The sequence below is a fragment of the Haemaphysalis longicornis genome, unplaced genomic scaffold (genome assembly GCF_048455015.1).
Source record: "Haemaphysalis longicornis isolate Haplotype H1 unplaced genomic scaffold, Haemaphysalis longicornis Haplotype H1 scaffold_3, whole genome shotgun sequence".
In the NCBI taxonomy this organism is placed as follows: domain Eukaryota; kingdom Metazoa; phylum Arthropoda; class Arachnida; order Ixodida; family Ixodidae; genus Haemaphysalis; species Haemaphysalis longicornis.
In genome coordinates, this window is record NW_027526335.1 from 210,350,397 (window position 1) to 210,370,697 (window position 20,301).

Here is a 20,301-nt window from a genome sequence, read left to right on the forward strand (position 1 = left end):
TCGAGCCAAGTGCAGCTGCATGCACAGAGGTTTTGCGGTACGCAAGGCGGAACTGCGCGGCCGACGGGTGGCTGTTCCACCCACCTCGCTGCCTCACGCAACTGAAGTAGAACTCCAGCGGGTCCTGATTTAAATTGCTCGTGCAAATGTACCTGCATGTACGCAATGTGTATCACCAGTGTTAATGAAGAGCACCACAGTGTGGTGCTAACTGCTTGCTTGTCTGCATTTCTACACTCATCATAGGTCTAGTGCAAAATGCTCCCTGGCCTCGATGTAGCGCTGTGCATATTATCACATGCGGGTTGTATACATGAGCTCAAAAAAATGAGGATCCGTAATTGTCTCATTAGCAGCACCCTTCATCCAGACTAGCTATGCCCCATTGTGGTACGATCTGGCAGCATTCTCATCAATATCGAGATGATAAGCATAATCACAAGTGCACAGTTGCAAAGACAATGAGGGGTATCAGCAAGAGTACACACTTTTGGCGCAGACCATCTGTTTGGCTGTAGCCTAGGTGGCGAGGCAGAAGTTTGGCTAAATAAATGATATGCACACTGGCTTTTAGTAGCTGCCGTGTCATGTCAATATTGTAAAAGGGTATTGGTGTAATGCGTAGCACATTTTAAAGGCCAGCTGCGGCGGACTTCCATCGTAGCGAAATTTATTCTGCACATCTACCATGTATCACCGAATCATTTTGTGACAACAATTGTAACTGTGCCGAATTCCTAGCAGATTATATATGTATCACCATTTAAAATCAGATCCATAACAGTTGACAAAATACCGGTCTGTGTCACGTTCGAAGAACCATGTGAGCGCTAAAGCTACTGCCAAACCTTTTGAACTCCGCTTTGTGCACATTTCCTAAAGCAATCAAGTGCGAGCTTCGAGCTTCCACCTGAGCTTCCAGTCGGAACGTCTGCATCACTCATTCCTCTGCGCCGTCACATCCGCCCTGCCGTGCAATCCACTCAATAGAGAAGCACCCATTTTTGTTAATTGCGTTTGGCAGGAACGCTCATAGTGGATGAGTTGTATCTTGTACCATGTATTTCTTTTAAGTCTGACCTAACGGAAACTGGATTTTCACAATATCGAAATGTTCACTGCGGTGGGCCTCTATATATTTTGGTAACTCACAAAAAAGAACAAATTTTAAAGTTTGGAATACAGTAAGCCCGTAATATTTCAAACTCGGATACCTGCAAATATAGGGTAAGGCAAAACATTTTTCAGTCGTACATTTACCTCCCCTAGGCAACATGTGCATTCCCCCATAAACCCCACAAGGATTTGTCTGGAGATGGCGGCTATCTCGACATGTTAATAGCGCGGACACAAGGCCAAGTCCGCTACAGGCAGCTGGTAAGGTCTCCGGTTGAATGCTTAGCTCCTACTACACGCCAAATGCAGTCGTGAACGGTAAACTTACGTGGTACAAGGACGGTGGGCCCATTAAAGGAATGCTGTATGACAGCTACATGCTTGACAGCTGTGGTTGGTGCAGCATTTATTTAGGATGAACAGGAGCCCAGAGGAGTGCCTACAGCAAAACAAAACAGCCAAGTTCCTGCGCCTTCTTCGCCAGTAGATAGACTGTAGACCGACAATTGATGCTATGCGTTGAGCAGTTCAAGCACGCTTTCCTTGGACTAGATGCGAACGTGTAACAGGCAAGCCTCGCGCGGTTCTACTTACCGCAATAATGAAAAAAAAAAACATTTTCTCTGCGAATTTGAATTTGAACTATTTTGCCTCTATTGCGAAATCTCCTGTGCAGTGGAGCTTTTTGTTACCAGAATTAAGCCTTATTTCAGTGACCTGGCCACACATTTTCGACATTTCACTTATACTGGAACTCTGCTTATCTGGAATTTTTTTTCAGTGGCGTTTACAACTTCGAGATAACACGGGGTTACTGTACATTGTTTTGCCGTGCTATTGCGGCCATGCAGTTTTCAATGGCGTGCCTGAAGTTCTAGCACAGCACCAAACATCTCTACCTTGAGATTTTGTTGGTTCTATAAACTGGTATCGCAAGAAATGGAAAGAGGGGCTAAATGGATGAGAAAATACGTGTGAAAAACAAGCAAGATGCAACTAGTGCACGCCCTGCCAATCTAGCGAGGCGGGAAATTTTGCCTCTGTACATAGAACATCGTTTTTCGTAAAATTTGTCAAGCACAACTTGCTATTCCCCTTTCCCTGGTTTTTTTTTTGTGGTCGTTTTTTTTCCTCTTAGTTGGCCACTGTGAGAAATCATAGGGGAACACAGGGGGCTACGTCATGCTGAAAATTGGCACTTTAGAGCATTAGCAAAATTATGATTGCGTGTGTTGGCAGGACACAAACATCTAGAACAAACCTCTGTCACCAGTCATAAAGTGTGCACAGAGCATTCATACAGTAGAAACGGTGAAACGAAATGATTAATAGAACATTTTCTGATACCCTGATATTCTGAAGAGAAATGGTGGCTTTGGAACTGAAATTTGATGGGTTCAGGTTGTTGTTACACTCATTACTGTTGCATTCCTAAAAACACTGGAATGAGAAGAAGCTGAAGTGCTTGGTTTACTTTCTTGCTTTTGAAGCGTTCACAAAGAACAGCTGTAGCTGTCGCTGTGGTGACCCATCTTCACCACCACCTTGAGGCAGTTTTTTTCTTCTGCCCTTTTGTGTTAACGACTCTGCCAAGCACAAACTGCGACATTGGTTTTGTCCAAAGATATCACATGCATACCTTGTAGAGTTACCAAACCGATTTTTGGTGTGACTTTTACAACGTTGATCGCATATGGCTCGGTACTAGAAGAGCTAACGAGTGCACACTTTTGTGGCGATGCATTGGATGTGGCTACATGTGTTGCACTAACATGCACCATGGCAGTCAAAACTAGCCATCTTGTTTGTGCGTAGTACAGTTGTAGCTTTTCATTGGCCTTGCTCTTCATTGCTTTTTTGTTTTCTTCTGTCATGAAACCAGTGTGGTTTATTTGCTTGTCCACACAAAGCAGCACTCTCCAGTACTGCTATGGCCACCTGTGCCTAAAGCAAAACACATGTGCTCGTTACGAAGAATTTCAGTTGAAGACCCTCGGGAAGATAGCTGAATTGGTACACAGCTGACTCACACAACAGACACACGGAAGTCGCCTTGGGTAGGCTACGGATAGGGCACGTCCATGCGACGCACTCGTATCTGCTGACGGGATCTTCTAGACCCCAGTGCAGCAGGTGCGGAGAGGCCCTATCCGTAGTGCACATACTAATCACATGCAAGGCACTGCACACAACACGACACAAACACTTCAGAGAACTCTACAGACAACATATTCCCCTACATCCATCGTTTTTTCTAGGTGACGATGCCATTGTTTCTGTGAAACGTGTGTTTGAGTATTTGTTAGACGTCAAGTTTTTAAACCTCATTTCCTATCACGCATCATGAAATCTGGGCCTATACACCAGCCATGCTCATTGTCGTTTTGTAATTTCACTTTTGTTTTTGCTGACTTTACTTAGTTTTTAAGGTTTCACCCCTCATATATGACTATTGTTTTGGCGCTCTTTGCCCCAGTTGGCCTTGCGCCATAAACATCCAACCATCATCATCAAGATAGCTGAATTTTCTAGAGCCTTGCACGGAGGCATGACTAGACCTAATGCCTCACAAGAAATTTGTGTGCGTGCATGTTTTTGAGTCTTAGACATGCACCTTGAATGTTTCCCTTTCTTCCTCCCCTTCTTTTTACCTGCGTAACTCAGCAATGAAGAGTCTCGATGCTAGCTGGCACACACCCTTCAAGCTGAACGCAAGGGAAATGACGGGCATCCGTCTGCCGTCGTGCACCACCAGCTTCCCGGTTTTCAGTACCAGGCCCATGAGGTCCCTCCCTGCCGCCTCCATTGTCTCCCTCTGGCATTCAAAGGTGCTTGGCCGAAGTGGGGCCTTGATGCCCTTCGCAACGGGGCTGCTCGAGTTGAATGCGTCGAAGGCCCTGAATAAGGGAGGCATGTGTTGCAATTACACTAGCTGTGATTTTGGTTGAAGACCACTATTAAAGTGGTGTGCTATAGATTAGCAGAAAGCCATAATCATTGTGCTAATTGTGCAGAACATTTTCATGTGTATGGCAGGCATGAAACGTGTTTAACACCCATACAGACATGCATAGAAATGAAAAATATTTAAGAATGGTGAATGTTGACTTGCAGAGCAGAGCCTTTTGATTCTAATCATGTGACCGCTACTAACGAATGCTAAGCCTGGCGATTTGTTGCCAAACTGTTGCCTTTTCGAGAATCATGCCGGCAGAAATTTCAGTGTAGCGACTTGGCTACTTTCTGGCTCCTTTGAGTATTTTTTATTTCGTATATTTACGGGCACGTCCGATGCTAGAGTAATAAAAAAGGCCTTGCATGACCTTTCACTGCATTCCTGGTGAGACAAAGTGAACAAATGGAACAACAAATGAGTGGGGCACACGGCGGTGATCTGGCCGTCTAGATTAGTGTCCAGTGAATCAGTCACTCGGATACACCAACGTACAGCGCTACTTAACAGCAAAAAATCAAAATTTTCCTTCGTCCTGATACTATCCAGCACCTGGTATTGCAGGCATAGCGTGAAAGCCTTCAAGCAACGCTGCCGGTTTGCCCGGTAATGCTTCAGTAGTTTACACAAGCTTGACATTTCATGCAGAATGTTGGGGAGTGCCTATGACGACGTTTAATAGTCACATGAATCTAAAGAAGCATCTAAAGTGGTAAAACATGCCTTGCAGCAAAGACACTTTTTAGGTCATTCATATTTTTTTAATGGTTCACCCAAATGTGCATATTCTAGCTTTTTCGTTGGCAGTAAGCACCCGCTGTCGATTTCTAGCAGCACAGGAAACGAATTCATTTTGTGATATGTTGCTCTACTTCCAACAATTTCTACATTATTTTTCAATACGGTAATCTGGAAGTACTTACTGGCAAGGTGTCTTTTCTGGCTCCTTTTCAAAGATGTACTCTAAGGTGGCGACTTTCTTAGCTACTTTTGCCAGCTTCCTGGTGACGTTTCCTTCTGAGGACCTGGCACCCCTGCCACTACTTTACCCAGTTTTTGCATCCTGTCTGCAGCTAGTTAGCATTACGGTTGTTGAAATAAAGCATCCTTGTTGGGCAGTACACGATAAGAATTAAGCACGACCACTCGCTGGGATGTACAAAGACAGCAGCTAATGTAACAGGCAGTAACTGGCAAAAGTGCATTGAATTTTGTCACAACAATGCTGATAGTACACATATTAATTCCAAATAGACATTCCTTATTGCCTTAGCATCCATTAGGGACATAATTATCGTCGGCATATTTTATGTGCAGTGCCATGCGCAAACTGCTCCTTTTGATTTCACACTGCTTCCATTGCTTGTTGTCCAGATTCATTCATTGCTCCAGAATTTTTTTTATCCTCCCTTCAGCAAAATTGATGCTTTCCCTGGCCTCAAGCCCTGTCTCTGAGTGGCCACTATTAACTCGAGAAGACCCGACGCCACACTACCGTTCGGAACACATTCCACTTTTATTTCTTGTTACGATCTAGCACGAGCGCGAGCCAAACACCACGCACTTCTTTCTCATCTTCCCTTAAGTTCCCACGCACGCGGCCTTTCCCGCGATCGAGAATCAACATCCTCCCTCGGCCACGGTTGATTCCAGAAGACAGAGCAACTGAATGCCGCATCTGATTCGCTGTCCGCCAGGCAGGAGACTCTCGTGGTAGCGCTGCACGCCATCTCTTCCTGGGAATGCTTCAAAATGTGAAACGGTGCGGTTGAGTTGTAAGTATTACGTCGTCCGTCATGCAATCCAAGTGCAACCCAAGTATTTTTGAAGTTGGCCCGCTTTCTCCAACGTTCTCAAGAGAAACAAAGTGCGCGGTGAAATGGTAATTCAGTATGCTGGAGTTTGAGCACCACTTCCGAAGCTTCATGCTGGCTCCAGAACGGTGCTGTCTGCCTCGTACAGCTCGAGTGCTTTTTTTCTGAACGCGCGCCAATAACAAGGTCGTCTGCTGCAGGAGTTCGAGCTCAATCTTAACTCCTTTCTCCAGCACGTCGCTGAGGGATGGCTGGTCCTTCTCGTGCGAAGAGTCATGAAAGACTACGCGAACCTTTAGTGTTGCTGCCTCTCGTTTGACGACTGTATGATTAGAAAGTGGATAAACTGTGTCCCCGGGGACCGTGGGTTGCAGCACTCGCTGCGCATGATCTTCCTGGCAGTACTCGCCGATGGCACCGTCGTACTCTCCTGGAAGATTCGGGTGATGTTCACAGTTTTTTAGCTGCCGTCCAAGTCTCCCCTTCTCTACAACCTGGTTAGTGCTGGACGTAAGGCCTGGTGCTTCGATAATAAGCGGCACTACATGCTGACCGTCTTCATTGCGGACTCCACTCCGAAACTTCCCTAATGAAGCGTAGTCTTCGGCTTCAGTCTTCTCAGGCGGGTCAGGTATCCGTCTGGCGTCCAACCCCCACATTTCTGTGGAATCACCCGGTCCCGGGCAACTTTCGACTTGTCTTTCAACGCAGGCCAAAAAAAGGCCCTAGCACTGCTGCTCCTCACCAGGGTGCAATCGGTACTTGAGTACTCTCCTTGAAGAATCCAACCGAACACGGTATCAATGGCGCAAAGGCTGTCACTGAAGCGCTAGATGCGCCCGCTCACGAGTTTCCAGTAGTTGTCCGAACCCACTAGCACGCTTATAGTCGGCGTTTGGGCGAGCCCTTCTTCGATTTCATCGGCAACAAGTAAATTGCGGTCGCGAAGCAGATTTACGAGTTCAGTTTTCAAGGGCGGATCATCTACTGTGCAGACCTCTGGCACTTCAAGAGCATCAATGGTGACGGGACATGAATGGAAGCGGCTGCGTAAGGTGATCACCACTTTCCGGCACTGGTACGATCTCGGGCGATGCGAGCTTCCAAACGTAAACACGGCCAAGCCCTCCATTTCAGAACCAGGTAGGGCCAGCTGACGACAGAGATCACTGCGCAAGAAGGTTCTTTGGCTTCCAGTGTCGAGGAGTAGCCGGACCAACACCGGCCGACCGGACTCTCCATATGCCAACGCTATGGCAGTCTAGAGCAGCATCGACGAGGAGGGAATGCTGCTGGCAGGAGCGGTCGTCACGTTACAATCGCGTTCTGCAAGTTGTTCACGATCGGCGTCTTCATCACGGCGAGAAGCAGTCTGGCAGGTGGTCTCCAATTGTTCCCAAAGGTCGCAAAGGGCGGTTACGTGCCGTCTTGAACAAATCTCACACTTGAGGTTTGCGCTAGTACGGCAGTTGCGCGCCACGTGCCCTTGCCTCCCGCATCTAAAACAGCGGCGGTTTCTTGAAAGGCGCCGTCGCTTTTCCGCCACTGTTAAGACGGCCCGGCAGTCCCTTGCCTTGTGGCCCTGACTACCGCACAGGTAGCACGTCAGCTTTCTTCCTGGCGACAAATTTGTTGAACCCGAAGCAGAGCCTGCTGACAGGGCGGAGGCGGACGTCAAGTAAGGAGAGGAGGTTCTCGGCTGCTGCGGGATTGAAGACATCTTCGAGTCAGAGTTCGATCAGAAAGCTCTACTTTCCTCCCTGCTCTCGACCTGAACCTTCAAGAACGCCATGATGACCTTGACTTGCTCTTCTCGAGACATTTGCTCAACGTTGCCGCTGGCGGTCTCCTTCATGCGCTGACGCTAGAGAATCGCCAGGTGTTCAGGTAACGAGCGCATGAGGACTCTGTTCAGGATCACTGCGTACCCGGAAGCTGGAACGCCAAGGCTCTCGATACAGCCAGTCCTGAATTTTACCTGCTCGTACAGGTCTCGGAGGCGTACCACTTGCGTCGACGATTCAATCGGTGCGATGGCGAGTAGGTTATCTACGTGGTCGTCCACGAGAAGTTCTGTGCGTCAAAACCGGTCGGTGAGGATCTTCACAGCCTGACGGTAATTGGCGTCGTTTAGGCGAATCCATTCCACGGCGCGTTTTGCGTCTCCGGTAAGGTAAGACCTTAAATACTTCAATTTCTCTATGTCGGGTACGTCGGGGTGGCTATGAATGGTCGCTTCAAAATGGTCCCAAAAGCCCTCCCATTCACGTGGCTCGCCAGAAAAGTGGGGGATTTGCAGCGTCGGCAGGACAACCCGCGATGTCAATGGACGAAAGCCGACGTGCGACGGCGGGTTCGGATGGGCTGCAGGGCGAACGCCTTCGAGCACCATGCAGTGTGGTTGAACAGGTTGTGGTTCCCCTCCAGTTCCTCCGCCGGAAGCTCTCGTGCCGGGCGCCCGCTGCTCATTCAAGGCCGAGCGCAGCCGACTGATCGCATGGCATATGTTTTCTTGGTTTTCTGTCACCCCGGCAATATACCGGTCGAGCTCATCGCCTTCGAGTGCTTCCCCGATCTTGTCATCAAGTTCTTTGAGTGAGCATTCTTTACTTGCCAGCTGGTATATGGCCTCTTGCAGGTCATGCGGAGACGGCGAGGGGCTTTCGTAGAGTTCCGTGGCTGCCTTGAGCAGCCTCGTGACGGCTCCACGGAGAGCGTCTCGCTGACGGCGGAGCTTGTCAATCGGTCAGGACACGAAGCCGGTCTTCTCCAGGGTTTAACGGCACCAGAAATATTAACTCGAGAAGACCCGAAGCCGCGCTACCGTTCGGAACACATTCCATTTTTCTTTCTTCTTACGATCTAGCACGCGCGAGCCAAACACCACGCACTTCTTTCTCATCTTCCCCCAAGTTCCCACGCACGCGGCCTTTCCTGCGATCGAGAATCAACAGCCACTCTGTTACTGAAATGGTCTGTCTGTCGCCAGTCCTCGGCATCGCACAGCTCGCCCAGCTTGACTCGTACTTGACGGTTGCATGCCTGCGACCGAAGCTTGGTCCCTAATCCATGACTCTCCATTGCTCTTTCCGACCATTGAGTACTTTTGTCACTCTTCTTTCCACTGTTTATACGGCTGAGTTTGTTATAGTCTGTAACAGAGTCTCGTATTTATTGCCCAATACCTGAAGTGCCCATATGGTAGCATACAATTCGCTTTAGTTGCAGGGAAAAAGGGTATTTAGTACTTTATAGCACTTTGCCCCACATATCCATCTTGGGCTTGGGTCAGCAATGAGAACTGAACGAGAGAGGGGTATTTTTACCTCGTTTTAGCTTTAGTTTAGATTTATTTATATCCAATATTACCCGTTCAACTGGGATTTCCAGGATTTCAGGCACAGTTACATCATCATTTTTTGCTTACCTCTGGTCAGACAGTACAAATTGATGTTCAGTCAGCGAGGGGGTTAGTACCGTTTTAGGTCTCATAATAACGCTTTTTCTATCTGTGATATTTTGCTGTTTGGAACAGCTACCCCAACCAAGGAAAAAAATTCCCCTATAGCATACTGGCCCCTTCTGGCGCCTACCTGGTGTTCTTACTGGTTAACAATGGCAATAAATTGAGCCGTGCTACTGCAGCTGCCGAACCCATGCAAGCCGAGCTCTTCAGCAAATAGTAGAGCCTTGCTCACAGAGCTGCTGAAGGTCTGTGCTGCCAACTTGACCTTCATTACCTGCAAAAGGGAAACAAAATAGCATGTAAGTTGTGTTTAGTTGTATGAATGCCGAGAGGTCTGACCTGGCGGTAGTACTCGACATGAGCGCTGGACAGCTTGTTTGCCGCACGAAGACCTCCTTTTTCTTGCAGCTGGTGAAGTGGCGTGGCTCCACTCGATAGTCTAAGGAGAGAAGCGCATAAGGTTGAGTTGCTGACCCAGTTCAGGGCACACCTGTGGGGATGTGTTTTTCTTTCTCTTTTTTGTCCCTGGCATAAAGCTTAACTTGCCTTTATGTGACTTTATGTTATTTTGCGGTGTCCAAAGAAAGCTTAGTGAAGCGTAATTGTATCAATGCATATTTTCAGTACGTTTGTTTCGTAGTATGCACGCAGGCATTGTAATGCAAGGAGGATGATCAATGTTATTGAGGAATGATTTTGGTATAAAGGATTCACAGGCTTGAAATTTGTAAGTGAGTAACTAAACAGAAGGGCCCAGATTTTCACATGCGGTAGGCTAGCACCATGCCTGTTGCCCCACTTAAAAAACATGCTAACGGGTTGACCAATAAAAAACTGCTGCTGAAATACCTTGTGTGCTAACAGGTTTGTGAGTGTGGGTCTTGATTACTTGAGCTGCTGGAAATTCCAATAAGGTGATGGAAGTGGGAATATTTCTATTGCAACTCATCCATCAGTCCTTGTATAGCCACGCAGGCTTTTACGGCGAATTTCAACCCGAAAGGGGGCATAACGACAAAATGCAAGTTAGGTTTATCCGAAAGTATGTTTTATTAGAATAATGAATCTGCTTCCACTTTTAACCCCTTAAGGGTTCATTAAATGAAAGAATTGTGCTCTAAAATGGGCAATGTTTAATGATGTGATATGCTTTAGTAACGTGTTTAAAACAAAAAGATATTTAAAATATTTTACGGCATATAATAAAGTTTAATTTGTCATTCTCCACTCCATATAATACGCTATACCTGGGGCATGTCAAATGTATTATAAATAAATTTCCGTACCTCCACAAAGTACAGGCTGGGTTTGAATTGCCCCGCAGACAACGCACTATTCTTTGATAATTCACCTTGAGCTAGGTGAGGCTACTATCTGCATGGTAGCATTCAGAGTGTGGCAATACACAGAGCCTCCTCGGGGTCTATGCGGTACCATTCAAGGGAGCTTTCTATCGTATCATAGCGGCTATCTTCCCCTACGGAGTTGCTGTCCGTAAAAACATCATCGCTATTCTGTTTCATGGTGGTCAGCGCGAACGGAAACAACACAAAAAGAAGAGAAGAGACGAAACAGGCGCTGTCTAGCAACTATCTTCTTTACATGAAGAATCAAACACACAGCCGATATCCTCATCACTATCGCTTTCATCATCTGAAGATGACATATTTTTCGCACCAGAACGCCGCACGCATGAGGCCATGTTTGTAAAATGTGCGGGAAAGAAACCACCCGTTCCGCCATCTAGTGTGGCAACTCTTATTGAATACAAGCGCCAATGGTGGAACCCGTGCTGCCATCTATGTTGTAAATAGAAAAGCACCATTTGACGAGCTGGGCTCGTCAAAAGCCTCTTGTAGCATTGCAAAAGACCCGTGACGAGCACAGCTCGTCATAAGCGAAATACTGTCAACTGCTCACGACGCGCTCAGGTCGTCACAAGCACAAACTTCACTCAAATACACTGAATAATGGGGAAAGCAGAGAATAGGCACGTGAAACCCGAGCTACTTGGCCACACTGAAGTTAAAATGTATTATTAGAAGCTTGTTTCAAAAGGCTAAGGTCAGCAAAATCCAACGTACATTAAACAAAGCCTATTAGCTTGGTGAACGAGGTATTTAGCTTGAATTTAGTTCACGGTTTTTAATATTACGAAGAACGGTGGTGTAGATAACAGAAATTAGAACTAAAACCAGTGTGCACGGCGCCGACTATGCTAACCAATGCTGTGCAGCCGCTGAGTGCGTTGGGCTTGTTCCATCGCATGAGACCGGCCAACTGACATTGGTGGCCCTGCCAGTTGTGTTTGCCTCTTTGTCTAGCCACGCAAAATGTTATGTTTCATGAAACCATTACTTTCACCCAAAGCAAAAATATGCCTGCTATACATCCGTTCTGAAAGAGTGCAGACAGTGCTCTTTGAGCGGTATTTCCGTGCCATCTAGACAGGCAGACAGCAACCCTCCTAATAAAAAAACCACAGTTTGCCCATAACGGCCACCTCGGCCAACATGCTAAGTTTGTTTTAGGTACCTGCCCATTCTACATCATTGCTTCTGTTACGGAACATATGACACAGCAGGAGAAGGGAAATTTGTTTTAACTGTTTAATTTTTCAGTGACGGAAACATCGTTTGCTGCTGATAACATGTTGACGCAGGGTACTATGAAAGCCGAATCATTGAAATAAAACAATCTTGCTTTATGCCGTTATGGCCCCTTCAAAAAGACACCATGAATTCGACATGCATTACTTCATTGACTGCTGTTCACACCTTCATAACATCTCCAAAGTATCGACGCAGTTTTAGTCAAACATGACATAGAGTTTCCTGCAATAACAACTAGAGAGGAATCTGGCGCTGCGATCGTACGCCTCAATGGGCGTGATGGGTAGTTCTAGATACGGATCAGCGCTCGTTGGCTTGTTGAAGTTACTATGAATTGCAGGCAGTTTCGTTTTTGTTTTGAATTTACATGAACGCATTTGCCTACGCGGGGTGTTGAAAGAAGCTATCAAAAATACGTCTCTACTTGAACTGCATGCAGCGCGCGCACTGACGCCGCCCTGAGGGGAATGTTGTATATTCAGAATTGCGAATTGGGTGGGATCAATTCATTGCCGGCACAGCGAGTACAAAAACACAAATGACGACGCTCTGTGCGGTGACGCTGTCTGCGAATTAGGAGTTGCCGCGCTGCTCATTCGGCAGAGCAAAGTATTGTCGAAGCTGACGACGGTTGCGAATCGCTTGGAACAGCCATACCTTCCGCGCGGACGCCGGCTTCTACGGCGTAGACCAGCAGGACCGGCGGCTGTTAGGAACGCAGCTTGATTAATGTCACTAATTCAGGCAAGAATAACATCTCCAAAGGTAATCGGTTTCTTTTTTTATGAGCACAAAACTTTTCTTTTCCTATTACAAACCACCACCGCGGAAACTTTTACAAGAAGTTTTTAAAGAAGTCCGCGTCCTGCTGTAGTTGGCGACAAATGGCAAACCTGCTCCACAAACCTCCGCGACTCCGCGTCTGCTTTTAGATGCAGAGCATCTGATTCACTCGCCTTGTCCCTCCGGCGTCGTCGTCGTCGTCGTCGGCGTTGTCCGCCCCTCCCCCATTCTCCTCGACGCACCAGCCGTGCTCTCCGCCGCTCACCCCCTCTCCTCTCCGATAGCGAGCACTCCCTCGCGAGGGGCATTGGATTGGATTCGATTGGGTTGACTTGGCTTGGATTGGCTTGGCTTGGCTTGGATTTGGATTGGATTAAAGTGGATTGTGTTGGATTGTGTTGCGTCATAGCCGCGGCAGACGCGCTGGGGCCGGCGCATCTGCAGTACTCTCTCTTCCGCGGTTTCCTCTCCTTCGGGTGCGCTGCGCATATAAACGGTGTGCCGTTCTCCGGCGAAGCAAGATCCACGCTTGGCTCAAACACCTAGAGTCCACGCCGCTTTAAAGTACGCCAACGTCGTCATCGACTGGGACCGGCTTACGCAGTCCCCTCAACGTTATGCGCGCTATAAAACGCGGTCCCTTCGCCGCTCCGCCTATGCGTCGCATCTACACGCGAGGGGACGTCGGAGTTTTTTTTAAACGCGCCGTTTTATTTCGTACAAAATCGGTTTTTCGTCACTACCTTTCTTGTTCGCCGTGTAATTGCAAACGAATAACCGGGCAATAAGAGAATTTTTGTCAAAAAACACGATTTTTGGAGGCAGAGGCCCGTTTCGATCCAACGAAATCCGGTTCCAGAACTATCCATCATTCCCATTGAAGCGTAAGCACCGCTGCCATGTTCGCGTTCACACTAGTGCCAGTTCCCCTCTAGTTATTATTGTATGAAACTTTATGAAACATGAGTGCCAACTGGACATATGAATGCTAGTGTGCTTTTTGCAGTTTCTCATATGTGATTACACCGAGAAAGTACAGTGGGACGACTTTATTGAATTCCTCTTGCAAACGTATAAATGCTTGGGCACAAAAAACTCCATAACGAGGCTTGGTCTAGCTCAGTAGTTTGCAAATAAAGTGGGTCTAGGGACCCCTAAATCGCTGGGTGATTTTTTGTGTAACATCAGGTTTTGCTTTTCAGAGAAGCACACAGGTAATCTATTATCCATTTGTTACTTTGAGCACGTCTGCCTGCATTGTTACTGTGACACAATGTATGTTTGTGTTACAGGTTTCTCAGCCCTGCATAATGTCTACCCAACAATAACGTGCAGAGAGCAGACTGTGCTGTGTGTGCCTGCTTAATATGTCTTTCTTAGTGCAGCCTACTGGGGGCTCAGGAAATAAACAATATTGTGCAAAAGCAAGTGTTTCTAGCTTTTGCAGAGCTAATGCCAAGCCGTGTATAATAGTAAAATAGCATGCATATGGCAAAAGTAAAAGCACTGTACAGCGCAAAACTGCTACTACTACATTGCGAAAGGGTTTCATTGTTTGTGCATTTCCCCAGTATTAAACAGTTTTTCCTTGGCTTTCATGACATGACATTGCTGCTCATATTTCACTGGCACAATTCCTGATTCACCCCGCACGGGGCACCTTGAGTAATCTTGGTGACGGTACTGGGGATACCGCGGACCCCGAGCCCCCAAACATAAGCTGGATCCAACCGTGGCGATGTGTTTATAGGTGGAGGGTTAGAAACCACGAACGGTGGCCGTCGGAGCCCAGGTCAAGCTCCGGCGGATGAGCTCCCTGTCTGTTCACCAGGCAGGGAGCTCCGGGACCTCTTTGACTACCAGGGTAAGGTCAAGGAAGAAACTACCCCCGTCTCCCTGCTAGCTATCGGCCCATCGCCCTCACAAGCTGCCTGTGCAAGCTCCTCGAGAAGATGATAAACAGGAGTACTTTCTTGAGTACAATGGTCTTCTCGAGAGCTGCCAGGCAGGCTTCAGGGCGGGGCGGTCCACCAACGACCAACTCGTCGCGCTCGAGTCCTATATAAAGGACGCCTTCATTCACAAGCAGTTTTGCACAACGGTATTTTTTGACCTTGAGAGGGCCTATGACACCGCTTGGCGTTACGGGATCCTCTGTGACCTAAAGTCTTTCGGTGTTTTGGGCCATATGCTCAACACCCTTGCTAGTTATTTGTCCGAAAGAACGTTTCGCGTGAGAGTAGGTAGGTAGCGCACTCTCAAGAGTTCATGTGAAAGAAAACCGCGTTCCGCAAGGTGGAGTGCTAAGCTGCACTCTGTTCATAGTTAAGATGAACTCCCTTGGGAAGGCACTGCCACCTACAATTTCTTAATCAATGTATGTAGACGACATCCAGGTATCTTTTAAATCATGTAATATGTCCATCTGTGAGCGTCAAGTCCAGCTCGGTGTCAAAAAACTTGCCACCTGGGCAGACAAGAATGGTTTTAAACTTAACCCAGAAAAAAACACCTGTGTTGTCTTCTCCAGGAGGCGTGGGATCCATCCGGACCCAGACATTATCCTTAATGACGTATCGATTCCTGTGAGGAAGGAACACAAGTTTTTAGGTGTGGTGTTGGATGAAAGGCTTACGTTCATCCCTCACATTAAACAATTGAAACATAAATGTCTAAAGGCTCTCAACATTCTTAAAATCTTGTCCCACCAGTCGTATGGAACGGATAAGCAACTCCTGTTACGTATTTTCAGAAGCCTAGTGGCGTCTAGATTGGACTATGGAAGTGTTGTGTATGGGTCAGCCACTAAAACAGCCCTTAAAATGCTCGACCCAGTGCTTCACTCGGGGCTTCGCCTCTCTTGTGGCGCATTCCGTACGAGCCCTGTACAGAGTCTTTACGCAGAGTGTGACAAATGGTGCTTATCGCACCAGCGAACCTATGTTGACTCTTTATATGCCTCTAAAATTTCATCAATGAAGAACCATCCTTTTAAACCGGTTTTTAATGATACATCCACATCAAAGCTCTTTTTAAATCGCCCATCCATTCCTGTTCCCTTCTCGCTCAGAGTAAGGGACGAGGTCACTATTCATGAGGTCTCCTTTGTAGACACATTCAAGTCATCTATCACCGATCTTGTAGCACCATGGCATCTTCGTCCTGTTGCATGTGACTTGTCTTTCTTAAAAAACAATAAGAACAGGACACCAAAAAGTGGGATTTTGCAGCATTTCATGTATATACAGGATAAATACAAGGCTGCAGAGTTTTTCAGCGATGCATCTAAAACGTCCACTGCGGTGTCTTGTGCTGCGCATGGGCCCAATTTTGAAGCATGTAGAACAATGAATGTTAATACAAGTATTTTTACGGCAGAAGGATATGGCATATTTCTGGTTGTAAGTCACATATTTGAACATCGTATTCCTACATCCGTCATTTATACAGATTCGTTGAGCGTCGTCCGTGCATTATCATCCGGAAAGTCATCAAAAAACCATGTCATTAATCTTGTCTTCAAAACAATTATGGTAGCTTATTCCTCAAACCTTGGGGTGACTGTGTGTTGGGTGCCAGGCCATTCTGGCATTGGCGGTAATGAAGTGGCGGATGAAATGGCCGCCAATGCTGCACTCCGAAACACAGTAGACATGGCAACACTACCTTACACAGACCTCCAGCCACACATTAGACAACAACTCCGTAAAACTTGGCAAGCAGACTGGAGCGAACAGACAGACAGCAAACTACACGTAATAAAACCACACTTGGGACAATACACAACTGACTCACACAACAGACACACCGAAGTGACCCTAGCAAGGTTACGGATAGGCCACACACATGCAACACACTCGCACTTGCTCACTGGGTCTCGAAGACCCATCTGCAGCAGGTGTGGAGAGGGCCTATCCGTAATCCACGTACTCATCCAATGCAAGGCACTTGACACAACACGACGCAAACACTTCCCACAACTATACAGACAACACGTTCCGTTTCACCCATTGTACTTTCTAGGAGACGAGCCCATGTTTTCCACCAAGCTTGTTTTTAAGTTTCTGACCGATGTCAATTTTTTACATCTCATCTCTTATCATGCATCATGACAACCTGGCCCTTTACACCAGTCATCTTCATTAGCTTGTTTTGTCTTGTGTATGTTTATTGAAACCCTCTACTTTTACTTCAACATCGCTGTCATGAAATCACTTTTGTTTGGCGCTCTTTGCCCTTAGCTGGCCTTGCGCCATTAAAATCCAGATATCATCACCATCACCCCCGTCTCCCTGCTTTTTCCTATGCCATATGGATAAATCAAACCCCCCCCCAGACGTGATCGGCCCCCTAAAAGGGGCCGCACCGAAGTATCTTTTCCTTCTTTGCCTTCTATCTCGCTCCCAAAGCCAGATAACTACCCTCGCTTTTTGATCATTGAATCTGTGGACAAATCGAAGCCGGCTTTCTCTCAATCGGTATTTCTTGTTTCTAAATACCTTGAAGGTATCATCGGCAAAACATATGACGCCAAAAAACTCAGAACTGGTGAAGTGCTAGTTGAAGTTAAAACCAAGCAGCAATCTACAATCCTCCTGAAACAAACCCGCATGGCAGATCTGGAGATCAGGGTCACACCCCACCGCAGCCTCAACAGTTGTCAAGGTGTGATCTCTGAGGCACATCTCCTAACCGAGACAGAGACTGATCTGCTCGAAGGCCTAAAAGAACAAGGCGTGACAGCAGTAAGGCGCATCGTCATCAGGAGAGAGAACAAAGAAATAGCCACCAAACATCTGATCCTGACTTTTGACCGCTGCACACTGCCCGAGCATGTCAACGCAGGTTTCATCCGTTGTTCTGTCCGGCCGTACATCCCGAACCCGAGGCGCTGTTTCAAGTGCCAGAGGTTCGGGCATGGTACCAACTCCTGTCGAGGCAGAACAACATGTGCCAAATGCGCCCAGCATGATCATCTCTCTGACAACTGCACTGCAACCAACTTCACCTGCCCGAATTGCCAGGGTCCACACGCAGCATACTCTCGCGCTTGTGAAAAGTTTCATCTTGAAACAAAAATCATTAACCTTAAGATAACCGAAAACATCACCTTCCCAGAGGCGCGAAAGAGGGTCGCCTCCTTCCCTCTGGGCAGGTACGCCGACGCAGCTCGCCGGGGGGCGGAGCGGCGTTTGGTTTCGGCGGGGACCCAGTACCGCGAGTCGGACTTGGTCCCGCCCCGCCCCCCCCTGGGTTGCCTATGGCAGCCCAACCCACCTCCGCACCGCCCGCTCACCCAGCAGTGGCTGTGGTGGCAACAACGTCTGTTGGGGATGCCGCTGCATCCACTGCTTCCTCTCCACCGGCCCAAAGCACACGCAAGGTCACGGAGATGGAGACGGAGGCAGTCGCAGCGACCCCTCCTCCGCCTCACTGCCTGTGCCACCTGTGGTGCTCCCCACGCCTTCGGCACTGGCAGCGCAGGCAAAGAACACCCGAAAGGGTACCACGTCAAGGGGGCCCAGTCCGGTGGCCACCCCCTTGCCATCAGATGACGACATGGACGTCGAGCCCTTCCGGCTTTCATCGCAGCGGAAGGACCGGGCTGCGACGTCCAGGTCAGTAGAGAAGGTCAGAAAACCCCTTCCAAGAGTGCAAGCCCCGAAAGACCCTACATAAATAATCACACTCCTGTAGCTCTAACACATCATAATGGGAAGAGAAAACATTGTTCAATGGAACTGCAGAGGCCTTCTGAATAATCTTGACGACGTGCATGAGATTCTGCATGCCAATCAGCCAAGTTTAATGTGTGTCCAGGAAACACATCTTAATTCCAAACACACAAATTTCTTGAATAGTTACCTGGTATACAGGAAAGACAGGGATGGCTGCACACACTCTTCTGGCGGTGTGGCCATAATTGCCCGCAAATCCTTAGCATGCCACCCTGTCACCTTGAACACTGTCCTTGAGGCTGTAGCAATTCGAACAATAATATTTAATAGGTTGATAACGGTATGCTCCATATACATTCCTCCTGATGTCTCACTCTCGAGCTCTGACTTCGAGGCGCTGGTTGACCAGCTGCCCGAACCGTACATCCTTACAGGTGACCTTAATGCTCACAACTCTCTTTGGGGCTCTTCTCGCACGGATGCCCGAGGTCGCCTGATAGAGAAGTTTTTAACATCCTCTGGAGCATGCCTTTTCAACAAGAAACAGCCTACATACCATAACATAGGACACAATACATACTCAAATCTTGACTTGGCTATTGGTTCAGTAATTCTCTTTTCATGTCTTGAGTGGGGTGTGGGCACTCACCCATATGGCAGTGACCACTTCCCCACCTCACTAACATATATTGGTAAAGGCCCATGCAGTCCATCTTCGCACAACATGTTCAACGAAGCAAGAGCTAACTGGAATACATTTACTGAGACATCCAAACTACACCACACATCCATAGGACACCTACATGTTGAAGAAGCTACCCAACTCCTCACGGCGCACATCCTCGACGCAGCCGAAAGGTCCATTCCCCACACCTCTGGTGCCCCGCGCAACCAGCGGAGGCCGTGGTGGAATGAGAACTGTAGGCGGGCGCGAGAGGCCCAGAACAAGGCGTGGGGTATCCTTCGTCGGTACCCCACGTCGAGTAACCTCCTCTTGTTCAAACGGGCCAAGGCGTTCGGAAAACGTGTGCGCCGCGAGGCAAAACGCGATAGTTGGCGTACATTCATGACATCAATTAACTCCTACACAGACACACGGAAAGTATGGACGAGAATACGTAAACTCAAAGGACAACAAACACACAGCCTGCCTCTGGTCAGCACAACAGGGGACACACTCGTTGACAAGGCTGACACACTCGCACAACACTTCCAACACGTGTCCAGTTCAGCACACTACACAAACACTTTCATGAAATACAAACAAACGGCCGAAAAGAAGCCTATACTAGATAACAATAGGTCAACATCTTCTTATAACTCAGAGTTTTCACTGTATGAGCTGAGGGCTGCTCTGAGCATGTGTAAACCCTCAGCTCCAGGCCCAGACAACATCACATATACAATGATACAATACCTGCACCCAGACACTCTTCTAACACTCTTACACCTATATAACAAGATATGGCTTTCGGGGCACATTCCAAACTCTTGGAAGGAGGCTATAGTTGTAGCTTTCCTGAAGGAGGGAAAGGACCCGTCGTCTCCCTCAAGTTACCGTCCTATTGCCCTGACGAGCTGCCTGTGCAAGCTTCTCGAGAAGATGATCAATCGCAGGCTCGTGTACTTCCTCGAGTACAATGGTCTTCTCAAGAGCTGCCAGGCAGGCTTCAGGGCGGGGCGATCCACGAACGATCAACTCGTATCTCTTGAATCGTATATAAAGGATGCCTTCGTTCATAAACAGTATTGTGTAACTGTGCTTTTCGACCTCGAGAAGGCCTACGACACCGCTTGGCGGTACGGGATCCTCAGTGACCTAATGTCATTCGGTGTCTCGGGTAACATGTTAAACACTCTTGTCAGTTACCTGTCAGAA